This window comes from Petaurus breviceps, unplaced genomic scaffold (assembly GCF_028583685.1).
Source record: "Petaurus breviceps papuanus isolate PSGF00001 unplaced genomic scaffold, PetGlider_PUasm1.0 79, whole genome shotgun sequence".
Lineage (NCBI taxonomy): Eukaryota > Metazoa > Chordata > Mammalia > Diprotodontia > Petauridae > Petaurus > Petaurus breviceps.
In genome coordinates, this window is record NW_027186523.1 from 143901 (window position 1) to 148318 (window position 4418).

The 4418-nt window shown below is 42.3% G+C and overlaps 1 pseudogene; it reads right to left on the reverse strand.

Annotated features, from left to right (window-relative positions):
- Positions 1-2959: 2959 nt before the first annotated feature.
- On the reverse strand, positions 2960-4078 carry LOC138175721 (developmentally-regulated GTP-binding protein 2 pseudogene; annotated as a pseudogene).
- Positions 4079-4418: the final 340 nt, after the last annotated feature.

Sequence of the window (4418 nt, forward strand, 5' to 3'; positions counted from 1 at the left end):
TGGTTAGAGAAAGGCAAATTAAAACAACTCTGAGGCAACACCTCACAGTTATCAGAAATGACAAATGTGGGAGAGGACAAGGGAAAATAGGTACATTGATGAATTGTTGGTAGAGTAATGAACTGGTCCAACCATTCTGGAAAACTATCTGAGATTGTTTATAGTCCAAAAGGTTATAAAACTATGTGTTCTCTTTGATCCAACAATACCACTATAGGTTTGTATCCCAAAGAGATTAAAGAAAAAGGAAATGGACTTATATGTACAAAAATATTAATACAGCTTTTTTTTTGATGGCAAAGAATTAGAAATAGAGGGAATGCTCATCAGTTGGGAAATAGTTGAACAAGTTGTGGCATACGATTGTAATAAAGTACTATTGTTAATGAAAAAATGCTATCCACCTCCAGAGAGGAACTTCTGAATGTAAATTTAAGTATAATTTTCCCAATTTTTATTTTTGCAATATGGCTAATATGGAAATATATTTATGTGATTTCATGTGTGTAACTGATGTATTGTTTGCATTCTCAGTGAATGGGTAAGGTGTGGGAGGGAGAGAGAATCTGGAACTCAAAAAAATTTAATGGTAAAAATAAATAAATAAATAATGAATTCAAAATTTGCATTTATATCTATATCTAATTAACCCCTGGCCTTTAGGCAAATAAAGAAAAAATTAAGTTACTGGTATATTTGAGTAGCAAAATAGGAGAATATATTATAGTGCTTGTGGATAGAGAAGTACCAGGAGGGGAAGTTAGGGAAAGAACAGACATTTTCTTGAGATTTCTCAGTTCTTGAATTTGTGGGTACATGAGTGGCATATAATATAATGTCTGTGGACAGAGAAGTACCAAGAGGGAAAGTTAGGGAAAGAACAGACATTTTCTTGGGATTTCCCTCAGTTCTTGAGTTTATGGGTACATTAGTGGAATCAGCCTAGATCTTCCTGTTCAAGATACCTACAGATTTCATTGTCCTCTTCAATATCCCCCTTCTTTGTCTCAGCTCAGTCCTACTTTCTCTTATTGAAGCTGCCCTTTCTTGGTTAACCTCTGATCCTTCCTCTCTATTTCTAGACTTTGGAATTGCCATCTGATTCTGAGATAGCTCCTCTAATTAATACAAATTTCAAGCTCTCACAAAATGACTTTTACTGATTCCAAGAGGTGTACAGGTCCTATTTACACTTGGTTCTGATTGGTTGATTCAACAAAGAAGTATTCTTACCTAACAAAGGTAATTATTTATAAGTGAATGGGATAATCAGTAGAGCCCCACCCCATCTTTATCCTTAATCAGTAGTTCTGACATATAATCTTATTAAGTATATTACTGGTCAGACTGATCAATGTCTGCCATTACCCCCCTATTATACCATAGTGTGTCCAGCCATTCTCTAAACATGGGGAACATATTTTATTTCCATCATTTTCTTATCATCCTAAATTATGTTTGCATGAATAATATTATACAAATAAGTCTTTTCTCATGAACATTAACCTCAGGAGCAAAATCTCAGTGGTAGAAACTCTGGGTTAAATGCTACTTGAAGCTGACAGAGTTTCCTCCTAATAGAAATAAATAGATGAAGTTTTTTTTTTTTTTACCTATTGTGAAGGCTAGATATACTTTTCTCACTAAAAGAACTAAAGCTTAGCCTCTGGGCTACAAGCTAAAAAGCAGGAAAAGTGATACCAAAATCCACACTTATTTTGTGAAGAAAAGGTCATATTTTAGATCAAGGCTGCACCTGAGGCCCAGTAGGCAGCAACAAGAACAGCCCAGCTGAAAGAGTGAGCAGTATGGAACAACAGAGATATAGTGCCCATCATGGAACAGGCACATTGGAGCAGCATAATGACATCACTGGAAGATACCAATAGCCCCTCAGTGTCTAAAGCATGACTTGCCCTTTAACCATGTCACATGGATTTTCTACATGTGTGTTTCTCTGTGTATGACCTAGCCACATGCCCACCTTTTATATATGCCACCTCCCTTAATTCCTATATGTGTCCACTCTTCCCACCTCTGGTATATATATATTGGGGAAAGAATGTTCTAGATTTACAGAGAGAAAGTGCTATTGCTATTTTCTTACTATAATATTTCATTAAACCAATTTTTTTTAAATTTCCAACAAATCTAAAAAGGGAAACAGAGGGAGCCTTTATTTGTTTATTTGTTGCTGGTGAGGCAGGATTTCTGCTCCTCACCCCTCTAGTCACAGGATGGTCTGGTAGTCTTTCAGGATGCCTGGTGCAGTGGGAGGGGGCTCAGAAAGGAGAAGGAAGGGCTGGCTCAAGGGCAGAAATCTGCCCCAGGTACCAAAGTGGCTGTAACGTAGAGAGCCAGGAGTCATGGCTCCTAAGGGATGGCAGGGGGGAAAAGCCTCAGCACATTGCACTAAGACTCTCTTAACCATTCTCATACCAGTCCATCCACAAAAGAGAAACACGCACTGAGAGGCCCTAATGGCAAGAACACAGATTCCAACACAACTCTTGGCGCCCCCTCCTCCCCACCAAGTGAAAGCTGCTTGCACACATGCAGCCAGTGGCCCAAGCAAGCTGCTGGCCAAGCGACAAGCCCACGCCAGCAGAGTGGTCAGCAGCCTGTGAGGACCCAGGGGCAGGGGGGAGAGGGTCAGCTTATTTCTGGCGGCAGGCTCCAGATCCCCTAGTTTAGACCACCATTCCCACATGAGCCAAGTGCCCATAATGTGCAAATCCCTCCAGCCTACACAGGCTCCTTTCCAGTCTTTCCTCATCCTCCCAGTACTGAACAAGCTTCATGGAAGCATCCGTAGGTGACTCTGGAGCTTTTCTAGGTTCCCCCCCCCGTCTCCCCCATCCCTCTCCATCCTTTTTTGGCTTGTAGATGATAACAGTCAATCAGATGCCGTTCTAGGTGCGAGGGTGGGGTCAGGCACTGACATCACCAGCAGGGAAAGTTATTTCTTGACTATCTGGATGACGTCCTCATGCTCCATCGTATGCGTCAATCCCACTCTTTGAGGATTTTCTGAGATCTCTCAGTCGTACTTTGCGCTGGTTGCCCACACCAAAGCATATTTAAACTGGATGGCGAGTGTGTTCGGTGATTCCGGTGGCACACATGCTCTACAGAAGCACCTTTCTGGAGAATGATAGCATCTGTAAAGTCTGGTCTTTGTCCTCTTTTTTTGGTGTAGATACATGGCAGGGCCAAGTACTCCCAAAGAATCTCCAGCAAGAAGTCCAGGTTGAGTTTCATCCTACAACTAATGACAACACTGTTGGGCTTTCGTGCCAGGCCATCAACTTCCTCCATTGAGATCTGATCGATTTTGTTATAAACATACAAGCAGGGCATGTACACACGGTTGCCAACGATCATATCAATAAACTCATCTGGTGAACAGTTCAGCATTTAAGATTTTGTACTCGTGGAGGATGAGCTGCACCAGCTTTTCAGAACACTGGCTCAGTGTGACCGTTGAATTGAAGGAGATCCCACCACCTTTCTTTGGCTTGAAGTAGATATTGGGTCTGTGCTTGTTGAGCCAGATCCCCACAGATTCCAATTCCTTTTCCAACAGGGACCTCTGCACTTCTCCCTTGGTGGCATCCAGCATCATGATGACAACATCGGCTGTCCTAGCCACAGCAATCACCTGCCGGCCTCTGCCTTTCCCTTGTGCAGCACCTTCAATGATTCCTGGAAGATCTAAGAGCTGAATATTGGCTCCTTTGTATTCAGTGACACCTGGGATACATGTCAGAGTGGTGAATTCATAGGATGCAGCTTCACTGGACGTGGACGTCATTAAGCTCAGGAAGGTAGACTTACCCACGGAAGGGAAGCCAATCAGCGCCACGTGCGCGTTTCCAGATTTCATGACATCGAAGCCTTCTTCTTTGGTGGAGGCAGACTTGGAGGGTTCCAAGAGCTGTGCTCTGTACTTGGCAAGCTTTGCTTTCAGCAAACCAAGGTGGTAAGTACTCAGTGGTCTTGTTCTTCTGGGTCCTCCAGATCTCCTTCTAGATCTCTGAGATTTTCTCCAGAATACCCATGGTGGCGGCGGCGGGGGCTGCGGCTCCAGCCTGTTAAACCAATTTTCATTGAACCAATGAACTAGAGACCGTTAGGTTGTGTGTGCTGTGGATAGAACACCAGGCCCGAAGATAAGAAGACATAAATTCAAATCCAGCCTCAGACCCTTAATAGCTATATGGCCCTGGTAGGACAAGTCACTTAATCTCTGCTTGCCTTAATTTCCCCATCTATATATATATATATATATATATATAGTAGGCATAATTATGGCACCTACCTCCCAGGGTGGTTGTGAAGATCAAATGAGGTAATATTTGTAAAGCACTTAGCACAGTGCATAGCACATAGCAGGTATGTCATAAAAACGCTAGTTA